The sequence below is a fragment of the Mus musculus genome, chromosome 8 (assembly GCF_000001635.26).
Source record: "Mus musculus strain C57BL/6J chromosome 8, GRCm38.p6 C57BL/6J".
Classification (NCBI taxonomy): domain Eukaryota; kingdom Metazoa; phylum Chordata; class Mammalia; order Rodentia; family Muridae; genus Mus; species Mus musculus.
The window spans coordinates 30,914,664-30,936,773 of record NC_000074.6 but is presented as its reverse complement, the minus strand read 5'-3'; the positions used below and the strand labels follow the sequence as shown (position 1 = coordinate 30,936,773).

The following is a 22,110-nucleotide window of genomic DNA, read 5'->3' as shown; positions in this document are numbered from 1 at the left end:
TGCTTTCCAATGATGCCTACTGTTGGTGGTCAAGGTTTTGTAGCACACTGGCCTTTGTGGGATTGCTCATCTTAGCAGTAGCTCCAGTGCTGTTGAAGAGAGGGCTGGAAAAGATGGGTTTGGTACTTGTAGCTTCTCACTGTTTCTCTTGTTAAAGGAATTTCTTCCACTCATTTGGAAAACACACTTGGCGTCAAAGCCTTTGTTAGAAGTGCAGGTAGTGGGAAGAAGAGTTGGCCTAGTGTAGACCGGAGGCTACACAAGAGAGAGCACATTTGTTCAGACCCACAGTGTAAGAACCTGAAACCCACTGAATGCTCTTGGGTTCAGCTTGGGCTCAGCCTCTGCTAAAGGAGAAGGAAGGTTTGAACTTTGGAGAAGTACAGAGTCCCGGCTGTTAACACAGCATTTTGGTGCAATTGGATATCCCAAGCAGAGAGCAGACCATAGGCACAAACTTTCAGTGCAAAGATTAACCACCTCCCTGGTTAGTCTTCTCCTTGGTCCACTTGGGCTCTTGATCCTGGGAAGTTTGGACCTGGCTCTGCCCTGAGCTTCGTGCCAGCCAATCTTCTCTACCTCGCTCTGTCGTCTGCTCACAGGATGGCAAGTCCTTTCTTCCTGTTCTATGGTTTCCACGAAGCACTCAGTAAAGGAAGGAAGCAGCTGATTCTACAGTGGCCAGACAGTAGGACTCCAGAGCAGCGGTTCTCAGCCTTCCAAATGCCGTGACCCCTTTAATACAGTTCCTCATGTTGTGGTGAAACCCCCCCCCCCCCCCACGCCACAAAACTATTTTCACCACTACTTCATGATGACAATTTTGCTACTGATATGAATCATACTGTAAATATCTGTGTTTTTGGATGGTCTTAGGTGACCCCTATGAAAGGGTTGTTCAATCCCTAAGTGGGTCGTGACCCACAGGTTGAGAACCACTGTTCTCGAGAGCTTTGTTTCTCATTTTTCTTTCTGTGTTCTCCTTGAGTTCTACAGATGGTATAAAGATGTGCCCCTTGATAAGTAAAGGCTTTACACACTTGCCCCCATATGCCCTCTTGTCAAATCCAGCTGTAATCTCACCTATGGGCCCCAAACTGGAACCAAACAGCTCATTGATCAGCTGAGATGCTGCTGGGAGCCAAGGAGAACAGGATGACTGGAGCTTGCCCAAGAGTGGATCCCACTTCTTCCCCGTCCTCTTGGAGCAGCTTGTGCCCAGCACGAGTGGAATGATGCTCTGTAGATGCAGGTCAGGCTGTGCTGCATCTTGGTCCCCAACCAGGCAAGGATTCCGTTCTCACTCACAACAAAAACCCATGCTTCTTACACAGTTTATCATTGCCAATACAATTTGTTCCCATTTTTCTCACTGCTTGATCATGCTTCCCTCCCTCCTCCCTCCCATACTCCTTCCCTCCTCCCTCTATGCTAGTGGCCTTAGTCTCTCTTCTAAGATCTGAGGCTGCCAGGATTCACCGAAAGCTTTGTATTTAACCCTTTCCTGTGCCTTGGTGGCCCTCACTACCCATCCTTATGGATTCTATTTAACCCTTTCCTGTGCCTTGGAGGCCCTCACTACCCATCCTTTCTCCCTTCACTGCCTTTGAGTACTCTGTCAGGGTACCAGCCTTCTCTGGACATCTTAAACAGGGTAAACCCTCACCCTTGTTACTCTCAGCACTTGCTGACATTTAATTTTCTTTGGAACACTTACGAGTCTGGTCTAGCACACATTTACTAGCTCAGTGTACTAGATTCTAAGATTTGTAGGAGCCCGGACATAGCTCATTTTGGTTATGTCCCAGGTACCTTGCATCATGCTGAGTGCACAGTAGGTGGTCAGAAGATATGTTGAAAAATAAATGAATGTATCAGGCCCTATAAGGAAGTATTCTCTTAAAGTGATCCAATGTGACTAGATGATTTAGTGACTGTTAACTGGCTCTTTGTGTCAGCCCATACACATCTCACAATCCCTCCCTGATTGAAACTTAAAAACAAAAATAAAAGACACAAATTCTTTCCCTGTTTGCACTCATGCCCTTGAAATAGGCAGGTTTTTTTTTTTTTGAGTGTTTTTCTACAGTGGAGCTGCATTTTTGACTTTCTTTGTCCCATGAGCACTTCATGAAATTGTTCCATCTTGAAAAGGGCTTAACAATGAAAGAAACCCTGGATGCTCATGTGACCAAGTCACAAACTAGCTGGCAGCATAATAAAATCCCATATCCCCCAGTGCCCCAGTTGGCAGCCAGCTAACAGCAGAAGTCATGGCACTGACTTTAGGTGCATAAATAAGTCCATGTGAGATCAGCTGAGCTCACGCCGGAATGGCCAAATAGAACAAGCTCAATAACTTTCAGAATAGTAACCTGGATGTCTGGCTGTTGTTTTAAGACCAGTTTATTTTATTTTATTTTATTTTATTTTATTTTATTTTATTTTATTGGAAAAGCTAAGACATATACATCATATATATTGATATATACATATACACCTATACACATACACACACACATATGAGTATATATGCACACATACATATACACACATATATAAAAAGAAGTCAGGAGGTAAACAATGAAAGAAGATTGGGTTTGCTTTGGCAGATAGCATAACAATATTTTATACTTCCAACAAGTAAGGTCAAACCCAAGGGATTTGAGACTCTTAATACTGATGAGCCATGGAGCAGGTATAGTTGACCTTTAGTGTACCTTTTTCAATAAAGAGAATTAAATTTCTCCTGTGATTAAAGTTCTCATATGACTTCTCTTTTGTACATAGAAAGATATATGTGTAGAGAAGGTGTGCCTTTATGGCTTCAGGACCTAAGAGCATGGTGGGTCATATTAGCATACTTGGCCATTCTGGCATGAGCTCAGGCGATCTCAAATGGACTTATTTATGCACCTGAAGTCAGTGTCTTCACTTCTGCTGTTAGCTGGCTGCCAACTGGGGCAGGGGGGCTTCCCATCTTGTCTCTTGCTGTTAGATTCTTCCCTTTATGCTTCTCAGCAGCCCTGAAGTGAGTAGTATTCCTTTGCTATGCCCTTCTGTCATGAAGTCCCTGCACTGGTATGGGGCTGAAAGCAACCAAGAAGCATGGCTGTGGACTGCATTGAGCTGGAACACATTCTTCTTTCCTCAAGTCCTTCCGCACAGGACTAGGAAAATGACTGGCACACTGAGGCAGAGAGCATATATGCAGGCAGACCCTAATGAGCACAGTGAGCATGGGAATATTGTTTGTTACAGACGGTACCGCCATTGGAAAAAGATAGAACTGGGTACAGGGGAGAGGAAGGCAGGAGGGCTGAGTGGGAAGTTCAGTATCAGCAAGGTAGTTTGCGTGGACCCCATTGAAGTTCTTAGTGCCCAAGTGTCACGACGGACAGGAGGAAGCCTTATCTTTTTATTCCTTCTTTCAAGAACCTAGCCAAACACATATGGTTAATGACAGCATAACAAATATTTCCCGATAAAAACTCTCTTGAAGGCTGGGCAGTGACGGCACATGCCTTTAATTCCAGCACTTGGGAGGCAGAGGCAGGTGGGTCTCTGTGAGTTCCAGGATGGCTTGGTCTACAGAGTGAGTTCCAGAAAGCCTATCAGAAACCCTATCTTGAAAAACCAAACCAAACCAAACCAACTTGAAGATAGCTCTATATGTTTTCAGACTGGGGCAGAATGGCTGCCCCTGAAAAGGGAGGTGAATATTCTGTTTGTGCCATGGTTTAGATTTAGTTTGTTTTCCAAAGGTTTAATCATCAAAGCCTTGGTCCCCATGAAAAGTGATGGGGGCATCCTTATATTAAGTGAGCTTGTGCCCTCAGAAGGGACCATAGGATCTAAGCTGTTTTGTGTTCCTATTTGGTAATATGTTTGGCTATTCTTTGAGCGTGATCCTACTACAGCTATAATTCCCTCACTAAAGGCACGCTGATGTTGCTATTGTCTGCTAGAACTGTGAGCTAAAGAAACCTTTTTTTTCGATATAAAGTTAACCTGCCTCAGACCTTTCATGGCAGCAACGAGAAACTGACCACTGCATCTTGCTATGGCTCTATTTTCTTTTGTTGCCGCTTCATTATCTTGAATGGATTCTTTCTTGGTCATTGCAATGAAATGTACTGGGTTTGCCTTGTTTGAGAGTCAGGTATGGCTAACACACTAACGTCATTACGGTTTCTCTATTAGTAGCCTTAACATAGCTAGTTCTGTATGGGCAATGCATGTAGAGCTTTTCCCATGTCAATATCTCACCTGACAGGTGCCGTGAGGACTACAGGACCCCACCCCCACCCCTTCTCTGCCAAAAAAATAAAAAATTCCTGGCAGAGAGCAGAAGAAAAACTCACTTTACTTAGCCATCAGAGAGGTAAGATGCTAACTTCCTTTATTCACAAGGGGGATAGAATTGACTGACAGACTAGCGAGAGCTGTTACTCATTTAACCTACCAAAAGATATTATATGGCTTTAAGCTGTGTTCAGAAGGGCTGAAAAGGTAATAAACTACATGGGTAGGCTCAGTTCTCTAGGGGGGAAAGCAGCTGCAAACTCGACACTCAAATCGTTTCTTCTTCCCTTTTTTAGGCCCTCAGTGTATACCATGCTTAATATAGGTAATAAAAAGGTAAGATTATGGAGGAGAAAGAGGCCCATCAAGGAACGGAGGCTCTTTATTTGTTCCGCTGACATGGTGCTCTCGTGGTTTCTCCAGCCTTTCAGCACGTAAGCAGTGAATGGCAGGTGCTAACGCAAGACCGAATGAGAGGCAGGTTGTTTCGGAAATGAATTTGCCATGTCCCCAGTGTTGTCGTAGGGTATTTATTGTTTATTATTATTATTATTATTATTATTATTATTATTAATTACCATCATGGAAACTCACTTATTTTCCTCTCTGGAGATGTTTTTATCCAGTTCTCAGAGAGCATGGCTGCATCTGGGACTTTGAATGTCATCGCTGTGGGCCCGCAGTCTGGTGTTGGGGCTCCTTAGAGAGGTGGTAAATCACAGTGCGTCTTGAACTGCTCATTCCACAGTGGGCCTCACTGCGGGTGCCAGGTGGAAGCTCACTTACCTCTCTTCCCGGCCACTGAGGACTCATTACCAACACACTACAAATGGCATCTTGGGTCTTTGTGTAGGTCTTTGTGTTGGAAAATCCTTCATCATTGAACCATCCCCCCGGGATAGGGTTAATTGTGTGGAACTTCCTATTTCTTAAGGTAGGGGACTCAGAGATGAGCACCAGAGAGAGAGAGCATAATTTGCATTTTTCTGAAAACTTCTAGGCTTCTTGGAAAGTCTTAACAGAGGCATGACTGTTACTAATTCAGCCATAATCACTAATACTTATTAAATTATCTATTATTGTGGTTTGAATAGGTTTGGCACCCCCACAGATTCATCTGTTCAAATGCTTGGCCCATAGGGAATGGCACTATTAGGAGTGTGGCCTTGTTGGAATAGATGTGGCCTTGTTGGAGGAAGTGTATCTCTGTGTGTGGGTGGGCTTTGAAATCCTATGCTCAAGTTCCACCCAGCTCCCAGCTTCCTCCTAGCTGCCTTCAGGAAGATAGTCTTTTCTTGGCTGCCTTTGGATCAAGATGTAGAACTCTTGATTCCTCCAGCACTATGTCTGCCTGCATATGCTGCTGTGCTTCCTGTCATGATGATAATGGACTGAACCACTAAACCGTAAGCCAGTCCCAATTAAACATTTTCCTTTGTAAGAGTTGCTTTGGTCGTGGGGTGTGTTCATAGCAATGGAAACCCTAAGACATCTATCATGCTTTATCTACCAACCATCCATCTATCCCCCCAGGCTCTAGGCTCTTATATACATTGATTTAATTAATCTTCACAACACATGGTATGTGCGACCATTATCTCCATCTTACAGACAGCAGAACTGAGATGTTGCGTGGAGAAGCTTTCCAAGAAGAACAGGAGCAAACTGTTTGAACTAAGATTTGAACCTAAGCCAGGTAGTTCCAGAAAATTCATATGTAGCTGTTGAACTACTTACTTTTTAGCAGCTGACATACTGTGAGGCTTCTACAGTAACCTCGAGGAAGCTTTGCTAAGAATGGAAACGTGGCTTTTGTTTTCACCCTCAGGTGAATTAACTTGTTTAGAGTTTGTCACCCTCTACCACCCTGCCTCATTGCTCAGTTATAAAGCAGGAACATGTCCCTTTAGAGAGAATACAAAAGTTCTTCTCAATCATTTGTTCAGTCACTCGTACAGGATGCCCTATCTATTACAGGCTAAGGAGACTGTAAATGTGTGGATCATAATTTCTATCCTTCTCGAGACTTCTTCCTTTCATTAGTGAAACAAGAAAATGCCCAAGAATACTTAAAGAACAAACAGACGGAAGCAGTGTTTGGTATGCGTATGAGGAGATTGCACAGACGCTACATTTTAGAGATGGAAATCTCATGGAGGGTGGGAGGCTTGGCTCTGACTATACACCACAGCTTGGGTTTTGATGAGAGCAGAGAAGTATAAATATCATGCCAACATGGCGAGACAACAGGTGGAACAGGTCAGAGGCTACTAGAAAATTGTCTGGAGTGAGAGTTCTTGGGTTCTAATCCTGGGTCTGCTACTTGCTATCTTGTATATGTTTGTATAATCAGGAGTTTAACCTCTTGAGCTTTTGAGCTTTCCCATCTGTAAGGGATGGAGAGTAAGGCACAAGGCATCCCAATTGTGGCCTTAACAGTCAACAAGACTACTGCCCTTGCGGATAAGAGAAGGACGTTTGTTGATTAGATTACAGTAGCCTACTGGTGAGGGTAGGAGAAAAGAAATTATTTTCAGCTCCACGGGACTGTGTAGAGCTGTGTGTCCATTTACAACAAGTGATCTCAAGGTAGATAAAGCTATATTTTACAGAGGAGGGCATTTTAGGTGATGGCTACTCTAAAGGAACCCAGGAAAGTAGGAACCAAGACAGCAAATGGTCAAGTTACTCCCCATCCCTGTGATTGCCTGCCTAGCTCTGCCTCTTTTCTTATTAGCCTAACCAAACCAGGAAGTCATGATCCTTGAAAAGTGACAGTCATCATAGTAGGTGGGCTCCCAGAATGAGAACATGGAGAGTGTGACTCTGGAGGGTCAAACAGAGCAGGGCATCTAGTGTGGGGTGGGCACACTGATTCATGTCACTGTCATCTGACTTGAGATGTGTGCTGGTGGCTACTTTTCTTGGATCTTCCAAATCAGGCTTTTTGCTTTATTTTGTTTTTGCTTTTTGTTTTGGACATTGTTATGCTAGTGATGGGAGCCATAAGGAAAACTTTAGCAGAAGGATGACAGATTGAAAGAGCAGTGTCAGCATCGGAGGTAGACTGTCAAGAAGGAAGAGTGAAGTACTGGGCTGGATGGTAGAGGTCTCTGCCTTATGCCCCCTGCACGATTTCCATGCAAGAGTCATCAACGATCCAGACACGCTCCCTACCACTGCATCCCCTGTCCATATCTTCCTCTATCTCCTGACTAAAGCCTCGACTATTCAGAAAGAAAGAGAGAGATCTGAAGCTACTACTGGAGCCACAGTCTTAGCTCTGTCCTGGAGCCAGGCCAGAGATGCTCCGTTGCAAAGAGAAAGTTAATATGCCTCATTACACCCCTGCTTCGGAGACTCCCTCTGATAGACACACGTGGTAATGGCTCAGAATGAACATACTCTGAACACACTCCCACAAACAATTGGAAAAAAGACTTTGCCTTGTTCCTTGGGCCCATAATTGCTTTGCTGCAAAGATAACTGTGTTGGTTGTACTACACATTTCCACCCTGAGCAATTGGATCAGGCTAAGTATATGAGGAATGAAGTACTTTGGCAAGTGTTTGTAGATGGCTTTGCCAAACCAAGGTGTTCTTGGAATCAAGTCTCGAGGGATCCATTCTCTAGGTCTTGACAGTTGTGCTTGTGTCTGTCAGCCATAAAGAGCTCAAGTCTGCCTTTCATCACAGTATTTCAGAGACAAGGCTTTGTGGGGCTTGGGAACAACCCAAGAAGTATCAGCCTTTACCTCCAGATGCATCTTCCCATCTCTAGAGAAGATGTTGAGGAAAGATGCCAGTAGGTCTTCTCAGTTATATTGTCCTGTCATTTTAATTACTTTCCCTTCCAGGTGCTAATCTAACGTACTATACCCCACACTAGGGGTGGCACTGTATCCTTAGAGAAACAGTAGCAGGAGGAGATGCATTTCTTCCCTAAAAGCTACCCATCCCTGATCCTCTTATCAAATCACTGACCACTCAGAAGGCTGGCTGATTGCAAAGAGGTTAGATTTCAGGGTGGAACAAGCACAAGGGCCTTACTTCCTGATGAACACAGATGAAGTTGTAATTTGCCTTCTTCAATCAACAGCACTGAGTGACTTCGGCAAAGGCCACCGATTACCCACGCTTCCGTAATGGAAATCTGAGATACCTTCGTAGCTGGGTCTTTAAGGTCAGCATTCTGCCCTTTCCCAAGCGCCCTCACTTGTAGGATGATCTCATATGAGTCTGGATGGGTCTTGAGTTTTGCTTTTGAATGCGCATCAAATAATTGCTTTCAAAACAATACCCTCGTGATTAAAAAACCACGGCAGCTAAAAATATTGAAATCAGGAAGCATCCCAAATAAAAGACTTGGCAAAACACATCAGATATGACAATTTTTTTTTTTGCTGCGGAATGTAAAATAGATATCAAAAGACCAAGCAACACATGCGGCGTCGTGAGGAGCCAGGTCTCTGCTTGCTCTCATTTTGTCGAGATATTTCTATATCTCTATGGAATTTTAGCCAATCATATAAATTGTTTGTTTCACTCTGACATCTGTTCAGGTTGACACTTACACTTTTGGGTTGATTATTTTTCTTCCATTTCTGGTCTTGCTGGCGTTTTTTTTTTTTTAAAGAATAAAGTGATGGGCAGGGCGTGGAGTAGAGCAGTGGGGGGTTATTCTATTGGATTCTTTTATCTGCTCTTTCCTCTTTTGCTGATGCAATTCCTGATCTTAACTTCCTGCTGTATTTTAGGCTTTTCCAATTTTCCAAATCTTACTTTTCTTCTTTAATTAAAAAATATTCCCTAAGTTTTCTCCATATACGCTGTATACAGTGCACATGCACTGGTTTTCTCCCTTGATAGAAGACCTCACGATGGTTCCATCACATTGACTCTCATACTTAGATGGAAAGGGCTCATTCTGCATCCAGTGCTCTTCTTCCCTTTCTCTGGGCCCTTCATCATCTCGCCAAATTCAAGAGAGGTCACAGAAAGGACAAACCGTAGTTATGGCTGATAACTTCTGACTTACCACAAGTAAGCTTCACATCGGGGCTGTGAAGTTTGTAGCTAGACTGGGGTGATCCACATGAACTCTGTGAGTGTCTGTATGGAGCAGTGGTTTGGTAGGACCAGAGCAGAAGAAGAGATACAATGATAAAATGGAGCAGAATGTGCCCTCACGCCTGTCTTTTCTTGTAGCATTCCTGTTTCCTATGAGTGGCCAGAGTCAGGGCATCTCCATGGATGCTCCCTCTTCCACAGATGTTCTACCTCTTTGAAGCATCACTGTAGTTCTTAGCTGGGTAATTCTAAGGTGGAGATCTGGGCATGTTTAGGGCTCCAGAATCCTGAAAGACTGCTGCAGTCCTGGAGCAAAGCACCATTTCAGTATATATTCCTTTAAGCAAGATCTTAGTTAATACAATCTTGTTCTCTTCCCTTTTCCTTTGCCACAGAAACTCCCCTCGTGTTGAAATGCAACACCATTAGTTCTCATCTACAACTTGTTAGGTTTCATCTTCCTGTGACCTCATCCCCCACCCCTCACTTTTCAAGGGATTCTATTTATTTTTAAGTGTGTGTGTGTATGTGCGCGCGTGTGTGCATCCACCTCTGTGTGCCTGCAAATCTGTATGTGTACGATGTGTGTGCCAGCACCTTTATAGTTCAGAAGAGGACTTTTGATTCCTGTAACTCGAAGTACAAGCAGCCGTGAGCCACCAGATGTAGGTGCTGGGAATGAAACTCAGGGGTCCTTTGGAAGAGCAGCAAATACTCCTAACTGCAGAGTCATCTCTCCAGCCTTTTGTGCTCTCAGTTCTGTGAGTTCTCAGCCCTCAGTAAACTTTGCATTGCCGTGTGCAATACATGCTCTCCACATAGGTGGGCATAGCTTCATGTCATCCTTAAATCCCTGGAGCAGAATCAGAGACATTCTACTCAACAAGAACTCAATAAATGCTTTCTGGCATTGTCCTACGGATTGATGGTGCCGTGCATGGTCTTCATCTCCATGTAAATACATTATTATTATTATTATTTCCAACTATACTGTTACTCCCTGAGGGAAGTGTGTCTGGTAAATACCAAAGGATATTTGCTGTTCCTTACACAAAGTAGGCACTCATTATAGATGTGCTTCGTGGATAACTAAGCTACACATACACTTTATTGAAATAAATCCTGTGTTCAAATCTGCAGCATATACATAGGGTGAAGTCTTAATAAGGAGAGAGAGGAGAGAGAGAGAGAGAGAGAGAGGAGAGCCTTTCCTCCAGGGAGTCATATGATAGCATCTGCACCATCATAATCTAGCTTTCTATCTAGTTGCTGCAACCCTGGAGTCTGACAGAGAATACCATTTTGGATGTAGCTGGGCATCGTTGATCAGCTGCATGTTTGGTGTAAGACTCAGATTAAATTAATTGTGTTTGAGGTGCCTTGAGTTGTTTAACCAACAAACTTCATGCATTGCTTCTTACTTAGTGACTTCCCAATATGAGTTCAAACCAAACTATCAATACCAGCTCTGTCCTCGGCATGGGACTGAGAGACAAGTTGAATTTTGACCCCTTCCTCACCGAGGGCTCATAACTGGGACACATAAACAGTGCTTATTTCTGAGTGTGAGAACAGAGATAAAAAAAGGGCACTCTTGCAGTGATTAATGTTGACTGCAGTAATTCTAGCACACCTTGCAAATAAATTGACATTTGAGTTGGCCCTCGATATTGGATTTTGACAGGCAAAGGCCGGAGGAAAGAGCAACTCAGACAGGTGAAACCGGATAAACCGAGCGTGGAAGTGTGAAGCTTTTTGTCCTAAATGGGCAGTGGAGGGCTGGACTTGGGTGTGGTTTGAATATAGATTTTTTTTTTCAAGGCCCAAGACTGAGAAGTTGTACTTAGCTTTTCCAGGTCAGATCAGGCTTTTGGCTAAGTTTTATTTTGTCCAGCAAAAGTGTTTTTTCTTTTCTTTTCTTTTCTTTTCTTTTCTTTTCTTTTCTTTTCTTTTCTTTTCTTTTCTCTTCTTTTCTCTTCTTTTCTCTTCTTTTCTCTTCTTTTCTCTTCTTTTCTCTTCTCTTCTCTTCTCTTCTCTTCTCTTCTCTTCTCTTCTCTTCTCTTCTCTTCTCTTCTCTTCTTTCTTCCTTCCTTCTCTCTCTCTCTCTCTCTCTCTCTCTCTCTCTCTCTCTCTCTCTCTCTCTCTCTCTCTCTCTCTCCCTCATTGCTGCCAACATAAGAATCAGGAGATTTCACATCCATACTAGATTTCTGGCTGCTTTCAAAAGAAAAATAACAATACCAAGCCCGTGTTTCCTGAAGGCAGTAACTGGCTATACTGAGTAATGGCTTCTCTTTGGAGACTATCCGCGACAGTCCTGTCTCACTGGCTTCAGTCACTCACAGGCAGGTGTCTGAGTTTGCACCTTGTGACCTCCGAGCTTTACTGGTGGCTACATCCTGGAAGAAAGTGGCATCTGCTCCAGGGATCTTTCTCCAGAATTTGACTAAATGTACATCTGGATGGCTCTTGGGAATCAGCGAGCTCTTGAAGGGAAGAAAAGCGTCTGCCAGTCAGCCAGTTGCTGCTCTGAGTTCTCCTGTTTGCCTAATTCCATCTTAGGCTGGCTCACCTGAGGGATTTTCAGAGGCTGGGGATAAGGACCCTCATGCCTTTGAAAAGATCTCTCGCCATGGCAACCTACAATGTTTTTTGTCAATCTGAGAGCTTGTTAGCATCACATCTTTGGTTTATCTTTTCCCTATAAGCAAGTTTTCTCTTCGTCTACATCGCACAGTAGCAGCATGCTAACGAGAGCCCAAATCCATTTTCAGAACAAAGGGAGGAATATATGTGTTTCTCTCTCTCTCTTTTACTTTCTTTGTTCATTTCTTATGCCAATCAAATGCTCATTCTCACTGGTCATTTGTGAACTACACTTGGCACTGGTACACAGCACCAGTGTGGGACTTCAGAAGGCATGTGTATACTCGAATCTAAACACCCAGCAATATACATAACAAAACAGTTGTTTGTGTTCTCTGTACACACGGAGACCTGTGAGCACAAACGTGCTCTGTGCCTGATGCCTATTAAGGGCGAGAAGTCCTAACTGACATAACCTTCTTTTCATAAGAATAAGAGAGAAGGTTATTGAGTCTGTGAGCTAATCTGTCTAATTAGGTGCCTCTAAGCAAAATGCATAAGATTTACATGAATTATCCTAACATGCAAAGAATAGGATACAGGAAGGAAAAACTCAAGGAAATTTGCATTTAGATGAGGAGGGGGAGTTCGGGGGTTACCAGCTAGGATCCGGTCTTTTATGTTTTGAAGCTAGGCTTAAGCGTTGTTGCAGATGGATAGCTAAGCCAGTAAAGACTGCCATAGTATCTTGGACTTTCAAGCACTTGCTCCAAGCCTTGTCTGCCCCATGCAGGGTGAAACAGGCCTGGGGCGCCCATCAGGAAGCTTCATTAAGGCAGTGCGTGGGAATCGGCTTCCGTCCTGGAGGCTGGAGGGCTGAAGGACAATTCAGCCTCTAGGTGGCAGTGTTGTATCTATGCTAAGACGCCCCGTGCTTTGGCTGGCTAAATACCTGAGACAGAAAATGGTGAAAAGGAGAGGAAAGGGGGGGGGAAAAAAAGAAAAAAAAATCAAAACAAAAAACACAAAACACAAAACAAAAAATAAACCCAACCGAAAAACAAAACCCAAAAAACGTCCTAGCCCCGCTGTTCACACTACCCGAGAGCATCCTTCCACACCATCTTACCGACTTCATGACTTAACTCTATACGGTTTATTAAATATTAATATCAGTAGTTCTTGGACTCCTAAGATCTGCTCATTCTGTTGAAAGCTGCACTGCTCGAGAGATTGCTTGCCTCCTTCAGTGCTCTCTGCTTTCCCTTTCCACATGGTTGCTGCCAATCACAGGTTGATGGCGGTGATTCTGGAAGAAGGAATGTCTACTCTGTGTCTTGTCTCCAGAAGACAGGATGGTTGGTAATGAAAATCAGGGCTAAGAGGAGTCTGTGTGATCGGAGGTGGCAGACAGACCCTGGGTGGGATTTTGGGGAGAAAGCTAATTGCTAACTTCCTTGCTTCTTTCTTTCTGGTGCTGACAGCTCTGAACGAGGTAAGAAATGCCTTCTGATAACTGGTTGAGGATAGGAGGCTAAAGTTATTAGGGCCGCCTCAGTCTCCCCAGTGCTGAGATGGGAGATTCTGCTGACCGACTGGGGAACACTTTCAGAGGTTAGGTGTTTGGGGAATGTGGTAGAAGTTTCAGGAGATAAGGATGTCATGAGCAACAGCAAGAAAGGCAACGTTCAGATAACACTTTTCAAAACTTCCATCTTGTTATGTTTTGAACATGAAATATCCCTTATAGGGTCGTCCTTTGAATGTGCTGTCCCTGGGTGGTGGTATTATCTTGGCAGGTGGTGGGAACGTAGGGAATGGAATCCACCTGGAGAAAGTAGGATGTTTTGGAGGTCATACTTGGTCCTCGGTTCCTTCAGGTTCCCGGTTCCCTGCTTCCTGCTTCCTTTGAGGTAAAGCCACCTTTTTGTTTTGTTTGTTTGTTTGTTTGGTTTTGGTTTTTTTCGAGACAGGGTTTCTCTGTGCAGCCCTGGCTGTCCTGGAACTCACTCTGTAGACCAGGCTGTTCTTGAACTCAGAGATCCCCCTGCCTCTGCCTCCCGAGTGCTGGGATTAAAGACATGCGCCACCTCGCCTGGTTTACGCGATGTTCTGTCCCAGCACACGAGGCTCGGCTACCATGAATGAAACCCTCTGAAACTGGGAACCCAAATGAGTTCCCCTGAAAGCTGTTTTTCTCAGATATTTGGTAGGCAAACTATCTTACTCCTCCCCTCCTCTCGCCTTAATAATTTACTCTTCTCCTCACAGCATTGTTGTTAGAAAGACAATAATGTTGTCAGAGCATCCTCAAGGTCTTAGAGAGAGCTAGAGCCGGTGCCCTGAGTTCTCCTTTTTCTCTTTCAACTTCAAACACACGCTTCTGTTAATAAGTAATATTCAAGTCTGACAGAGCAACATTTGCCCTACTCGACACCTAAGAATCAAACTAGATATTATGCTTAGGGCACAGTAATAAGAAAATGCACCGGCTTTCTCCCAGACTTTCCATTAGTTTATCTTCTTAAATGAAAAATCTGACTTTACATTGACTCAAGAAGCGATACCTTTAGGGCACGATGCCTGTGTTCTTGTCAGTTTTGCTCTAGTTTCTTTGGCTTATCACTTTCTTTTCCTGTGCCTCAGTGGTGTTCTCTGTAAAATAGGCTGACCAAACGTTTTCTAGGCTTTGGACATCTAGGGAAAATGAACTAATATTTTAAGTGTCAGGAATGCAAAAATAGCAAATTATTAAGCCCAAACCTTAGGGAACCCACTAAGAATATGTGATATCCTTTGCCTGATTACATCTTTGAGTTTTGTAAAAGTTTATAATGGATGAAATAGTACTTAACAGCTTCATAAACCAAGTCTTCTGCCTGTTTAAACGGTCCTCACTCTTATTATTTCAACTAATGAATTTTGCCAGGCATCTCCGTTATAGCCGTATGATTTATAAAGATTGTATTTACCTTTTCTTCTTATAAGAACCTAATGAGACCAAATTGGTTGCGTGTAATCAGACACCGGCCTTTTTCATCTCTTCAGGTTTTATTTACGAAAGCTTATTAGAGCAAACACACGGAGCGGTGCGCAGCGAGCGTGTGCTAGGTTTTGCCTAATGATCCCAAACAGCTAATAGAGAATGCAGATAATGAAATGACAGGCTGAGAAGAAAGGCCATGCTCACAGGGCTCTTTCTAAAATCCTTACCTAGGCACAATGCCCGATAACGGGGCTTGGCCTAAGGACATGTTCTGTACAGATAATGAGCTTAAGAGTATATTGCTGATTGCTGATCCGAGAAGCTAAGGGTTATGGTCTGTTTCCCAGCCTTGTACGACTCATAGAGGGGCTATGTGTAAAGTGTACAATGCAGAACCATGACTGTAGAAGCAGCTAAGATGGGAGAGCCGATTCATAAATCAGAGGAGGCGGTGAACTGGGCTACGTTTACCCCCTACAATTAAAATGAAAACTCACTACTGATAGTGAAGAGGTCAGCTTAGGGCCTTTGGAAAATTCCACCAGACCCCAGAGCATGAAGGCCCCTCCCTTCCCAGAAGAGAGAGGTCATGGAGCACGTAGGCACCCTTCCCCTCCAGAAGAGAGAGGCTGATTACATTCCTCAGGAAGACCACAGAGGGGAACCGGGCCTTTGGCTACCTGTAGATGAGGAAGCCCTTGCTACTTCACTCCCTAATGACCAATCAGTTTAACAGTCACACTGTTCTGCCAATCACATTGTGCCCAGTGGCTGCTACTCTATTCTAACCCTGAAGACTGTATAAAAACTGGTTAAACAATCAGACTGCCCGGGGTCGTTGCCTCTTGTTTGTGTGCAGGACGACCCAAGTGCGCTGGGACAATAAACTCCTCTTGCTTTTACATCAATCTCCGGCTCCGAGTGGTCCACTGAGTGTAGAGGGAATCCCTGGTAGCTAAGGCTCATCAGAGTCTTACATTAGGGATGTCTCCCTTCTTGGAGGTAGCTGGATGGAGTCTGTCACTTGTCCATCCTCTCCAAAGACATAAGCAAAACATTACACTGGGCAGGTTGCTTATGGCCAGCACTCTCACGACTCTGTCATTGACAGTCTTTACAGAGCATCTCCACACCTTCCTCAATATCACATCCCTCTTTTTCTAATTAAAGAAAAAGACATGTTCCAACGTCAGAAAAAAATATTGAATTACCCCCCCCCCAACCTGACTCAGCAGAAGTCCCAAAGATGAGGGATGGCTTGGTTGCTCCCCTAGATGTCAACCGTAAATATTTTGAATCCTCTGAATATTCTCCTGCTTTGATGATATGGAAATTCATGCCAATCCATGTCTGAAGCCATTTACACAGTTATTTCCCCTCTGTACCACCTGCTGCTGTGATGTGTTTGGAGCACATATTATCCTTTGGGTGAACAACTTCCTCCGTAAAGTTACGGAGTGTCCCTGTCTACTGGAGGTTCTATAGTTATACACGCTGCTCCCTGTCTGCTCTTCACATTTCAGACATCCAATATCTGCAGACCTTAGACATCTAGATGTCCTGTGAACTATTCTCTTCAGGGTGTCACCTGAGAACAACAAAGCGGGGCTATTTATATATTTGTTCCTTTTATGAACTAAGCTGAACTAGCTCAGGATAGTCTAAAGTGGAATGGGAGGGTTGTTATAAAACAAGAGCCCCATCAGAGGTCACTCTTAATGTAGAATGAAGGAAGTGAGGCTCAAAGGAGTGTAGAAGCAAGATGTTCAGGGTCACGCTGCTAACTAGAAAGGGATGCAAATTTGAACTGGGCTCTCAGAATAACATATTTCCTAGACTTTCTGAAGTTTCATTTGGAAACTCATTTCTCTGCTCATCTCAGAAGTTCTTGTAGTCACAGGCATCTGGGTACCATTAGAATGCAGACCAGTGTTTTGCACAGTGCTTTTTTGCTTGCTGCATCACCCATACTGATGATGGTGTTTCAGCTTACACCTGTCAGGTACCTAGGATGCACTACTGAGGAACTAGGGGAAGCTGGCTCAACTAGCTGTTGCCAGGTAACTGTGAGGCGGAGCCTAGATGAAAGACCAACAGTTACTCTCACATTTCCCAGCAGGCTCTACAGCTGTTTGCTCAATTGCCTCAACCCTGCATCAGGACTTTCTTGTCTGAGATCACTATGTCTGGGTCTTCCATCCTCAAGGAAAGCACTTTGATTGGTTATTCCACTCTTAAGGGAGTTAGCTACTCAGGATGCCAAATTCTTACATAAAGAGAGACTATTTGGGATTTCACAAGTTCTCATTTTGCAGGGAGATCTTCCTAAAGGTCAACTGCTTATTAATTGCATCTGGTCCTTCCTGTCTTTATTCTGATCCAAACGTTGGCACACCTACAGTTCCCTCATTTTGAGATCCTAGAGGAGGAATGTATAGCGGCTAAGATGACCATGATATGACTAGACACAGAGCCCAGTCAGAAACATCTTGGCTATGCCAATATGAGAGTCCCCAAACAAGAATGCACACAGCAAAGGGACCAAGGGATGCAAGCTTTCCCTGCTACTGTGCTGTAACCTTTTACTTATTTTTAATTGCCTACCATTTTCTGCAGTTTCTGATTCACGTTTCCTCATTTTGTCTGTTTTATAGTTTTTAATCTCCTTTCTCGGTTGCTCTCTTTGTACTTCTTGCCGTGCCCTCTTTGGCACATTTCTTCTTGAACGTTACACTGACCCAGAGAAATTTCCCTTGGTGAGCTTTCTCAGTTCTCTGCCTGCTTTAGTTGGCTTTGTATGTTTTCCCACTTGCTTGTGCTGTTTGAGATGTTGAGTTTTGTCTTAGTTAGGAAGTCCATTGCTGTAAAGAGATACCATGGCCAAGGCAACTCTTTTTTTTTTTTAAATACCAAAATACTGCTCCCAGATTTCCTCTTCCATCCTCCCTCCCCTTCACGTCTGAGAGCTAGCCTCCTACCTACCCCATGCATCAAGTCTCTGTAAGATTGGCCTGTGTGGGCTCTTTGGTTGGTGCCTCAGTCTCTGGGAACTTCTAGGGGTTCAGTTTAGTTGATGCTGTTGGTCTTCCTGTGGGGTTGCCATCCCTTTCAGGGACCAAGGCAACTCTTATCAAGGACAACATTTAATTGGGTCTGGCTTACTGGTTCTGAGGTTCAATCCATTATCATCATGGTGGAAAAGATGGCAGCATCCAGGCAGGTATGATTGGAGGAGCTGAGAGTTCTATATCTTGTTCCAAAGGCAAATTGGAGAAGACTGCCATCCAGACAGGTAGGAGGAACCTCTCCAAGCCCACCCCCGGAATGACACATTTCCTCCAATAAGGCCACACCTACTCCAACAAGGTCACACCTCCTAATAGTACCACTCCCTGGGCCAAGCATATTCAAATCACCACAAGTTTGAAGGAAACCTTTACCCCTTTTGCATGCAAAATGTACAATATGTCATTTCGGGGTTTGTAGCTCTTCTTCCTTTCATACTGAAGCATTAGAGCCTTATCCACACTTGTGGGCATCTTCTTGTAACAATGGTGCAAGTCAACGTCTGTATGGTATGCTTTGCAGTTTGCAGAGCATAGTTACAGGCCTTGCCTTCATATAAGCTGCTTGGCGTGCTTGCTCAGGAGAGCTTCCGAGACTAGACAACCTTACCTCTGTTGCTTTGTAAGCCTAGAGGAAGAGATACCATGAATTCCTTCTCCCACTTCGTCTAGGAGTTCCCTGCACACCCAATAGACACTCAGTTTTCACAATGGCTTGCAAATTTAAGTCCTTATCTGAGATGTTTTCAGCCCAGCTTTACTCTTTTTTTTAAATTAGATATTTTCTTTATTTACATTTCAAATATTATCTCCTTTCCTGGTTTTCCCTCAGGGAAACCCCCTACCCTCACCCCTTCCCCCTGCTCACCAACCCACCCACTCCCTCTTCCTTGTCCTGGAATTCCCCTACATTGAGGCATCGAGACTTCTTCACAGGACCAAGGGCCTCTCCTCCCATTGATGACTGACTAGGCCATCCTCTGCTACATATGAGGCTGGAGCTATGGGTCCTTCCATGTGTTTTCTTTGATTGGTGGTTTAGTCCCTGGGAACTCTGGGGGTAATGGTTGGTTCCTATTGTTTTTCCTCCTATGGGGCTGCAAAATCCCTTCAGCTCCTTGGTTCCTTTCTCTAGCTCCTCCATTGGAGACCTTGTGCTCACAAACACTAGAATTTACAGAATCATTTCCCACTTGTATAGCAGTGGGAATCATCACAATGCTTATAGCCATGTCCTTAGTGTATTTAGAATATATTTATTTTATATGCCAATTTAATTAATATGAAAAATGTACGTAGATTTGACTCAGAGTTATACTGATAGCATAGAAAAATCAATCAAGTTTTAGTTAGTGACTTCTGACCTCATAGTATGTCATGTGCAGGCATGACTTTGCCGTCTAACAGATAGGTGTATAATGATGCTTTAGTTAATAGTGGACTACGTATATGGTGGTCCATGGGAGTCTAGTAACAGCACAGGCAGTGTGTGTGTGTGTGTGTGTAAGTAACTAACTGTACTCTGAAGTATACACTGTCAAGTAATTGCCTAGTGGCATATTTCTCAATGTGTCTTCATAGCTAAGCCATATGTTACTGTGCTATGAATCATAAGTTCTTAATTTACTGAAAGGTAAAGACAGGAAATATGGAGAGGCAGAACAATGTTTCCCGAAGGTTTTGTCCAGACCCTCAAATCTATAATCTGCCCTATGACAATTAACTTGAACAACTGCATGTGTGTGCTGCACACTCTCACATTTCTCTCTCTCTCTCTCTCTCTCTCTCTCTCTCTCTCTCTCTCTCTCTCTCTCTCTCTCTCTCTCTCTCTCTCTCTCTCTCTCTCTGTCTCTCATGCACACTCATCCTTTTCAAGTAGGAAGTGGGAGGCCCCAGTCTATCCTGGCCTTGCTTGGCCATCTTTTCCAATCTTGTTCTGATTGCTATTCTAAACTCTGTGAGAGCCTTTCCTTGTCCCAGAGGTCACTTTTCCCATGGCCAATGCATCATTCTTGTACCTCAGGACCGGGCAAAGAAACTTGCCATCTCCTTGAGCTGGCCAGGGTCCTTGCTCAGCCCAGCCATGGGAGAATGAACCCGCCTTGGCTCTCTCTTCTAAAAGAAACAGCCAACCCCATTCCGCTCTTTTCTCTCTCTTGCTCTTGAAAGCCAATTTCCTGCTTCAATCTTATTCTTATGAATAGAAACACAGAGTTTGCATGGAGAATGAGAAACTACTGTATCATAGGAAGCAATCACACAGAACACAAAAAGCCATTCAAAGTAATTAAACTACTCCCATCCCCTTTCCGATATTTCTTTTCAGCTCGGCGCTGATGGGCTGTTTATCTTTGCCACCACAACAGCCTCGGCAGCCGCAGTGGCGGCAGGCAAAGGAAACACAAGCCATTTTCTGCAGGGGCTCATGCCGAGAGGGCAGAATTAAGACAAACACTTTCATTCCTAGCTGCCAGAGCATTTTAGCTTCTGGAAAAACAAGGGAAACAAACACCATTTCCTCACCCCCCTTCCCGCCCCCACTCCACCATGCCGTCCTCCCCTGGTATGGAAATAAATAAAGATCTTGAGGTGGTATGGGGGTGCGTTTTAAGGTGGTTTTCCACTCGTAGGGAGGAGGGAAGGGAGTTGGCTACGGTACAGAGGTGGGGGTGCGGAGACTCATTACGATTGTAGGCATTGGAAGCTTTTGTTCTCTTCAGCTGGGCTGTGGAGGCGCGGCTCTGCTCCCAGCTGTGCAGAAGCTGACAAACATCTAAGTAAAGTCTCTGAGACTGGCACTACCCCAGGAGGGGACAGTTGGACATGGAAGTAGAATCACAGGTTTGGAGTGATCAGGGATGAGTTAACAGAGCTCCTCATGTTAATACCCGCAGAGACGTCTTTCTGGGCACAGCTGCAGAAAGAGTGAGGCTGAGAGATTGGGCTGAGAGCTCTTTCATCGTTGTCAACCTTCTGTCTGCCTGCAGAGTCTGGCTGGAGCATGTTTGTGGCAGCTGCTTCAGCAGGTGGCCTCTTGAGGTAGCATCGAAGGCACAGGAGAGCTGGAAAAAAAAAGAGTGAAGACTTGGAGGGGCTGGGTATCATCTACTCTGCCACCTACCTCTCCTCAGTCACACAAGCACCTGCGAGGTTTGTTCGGCTGTGAGGGTGCCCGCAGACATCTAGTGTTGGGATTTTGGTGAGAGTGCTCCAGACAGTCGCCTACAAAAGAGCTTCTAAGCACTCAGTGAGCTATCTACTTAAGAGCTGCGTTTCTTCTGTGAGAAACGAGAAGTGTCGGGAAAAAGACTATGTGAAGAACTCACCACAGATGGGGCACCTTAACAGAGATGGGCATGTAATTGCAACTATGTACGGTGGAGGCAGGAGGATCTGAAGTTTGAGGTCAACCTGAGCACGCACAGGCACACACTCACATGGATGCATGCACACACGCCCTCCTCCGCCAGACCTACTTAAAGCACTCCTCTGTATCCTGCAGCAGCAGCAGCAGCACAACTTTGTAACAACAGGTTTCCTGGCTAGCAGGTTGAGCATACTTCTTCTTCTTCTTCTTCTTCTTTTTTTTTAAATTAGGTATTTTCTTCATTTACATTTCAAGTCCCTCATATCCCCCCCCCCACCATCCTCCTCCCCCGCCCACTCTCACTTCTTGGCCCTGGCGTTCCCCTGTACTGAGGCATGTAAAGTTTGCATGACCAATGGGCCTCTCTTTCCACTGATGGCCGACTAGGCCATCTTCTGATACATATGCAGCTAGAGTCAAGAACTCCGGGGGGTACTGGTTAGTTCATATTGTTGTTCAACCTACAGGGTTGCAGATCCCTTTAGCTCTTTGGGTAATTTCTCTAGCTCCTCCATTGGGGGCCCTGTGTTCCACCCAATAGCTGACTGTGATCATCCACTTCTGTGTTTGCTAGGCCCCGGCATAGTCTCACAAGAGACAGCTATATCAGGGTCCTTTCAGCAAAATCTTGCTAGTGTATGCAATGGTGTCAGCGTTTGGAGGCTGATTATGGGATGGATCCCCGGGTATGGCAGTCTCTAGATGGTCCATCCTTTCATCTCTGCTCCAAAC

The 22,110-nt window shown here is 44.4% G+C and overlaps 1 long non-coding RNA gene across 1 annotated transcript; it reads right to left on the bottom strand.

Annotated features, from left to right (window-relative positions):
* Nucleotides 1-20,225: 20,225 nt before the first annotated feature.
* On the bottom strand, nucleotides 20,226-21,277 carry Gm32735. Its single transcript, XR_378851.2, has 2 exons — nucleotides 21,155-21,277; nucleotides 20,226-21,073 (listed from the first exon to the last, which is right to left on the bottom strand). It is a non-coding gene; the product is annotated as a predicted gene, 32735 (long non-coding RNA).
* Between the last annotated feature and the right edge of the window lie 833 nt (nucleotides 21,278-22,110).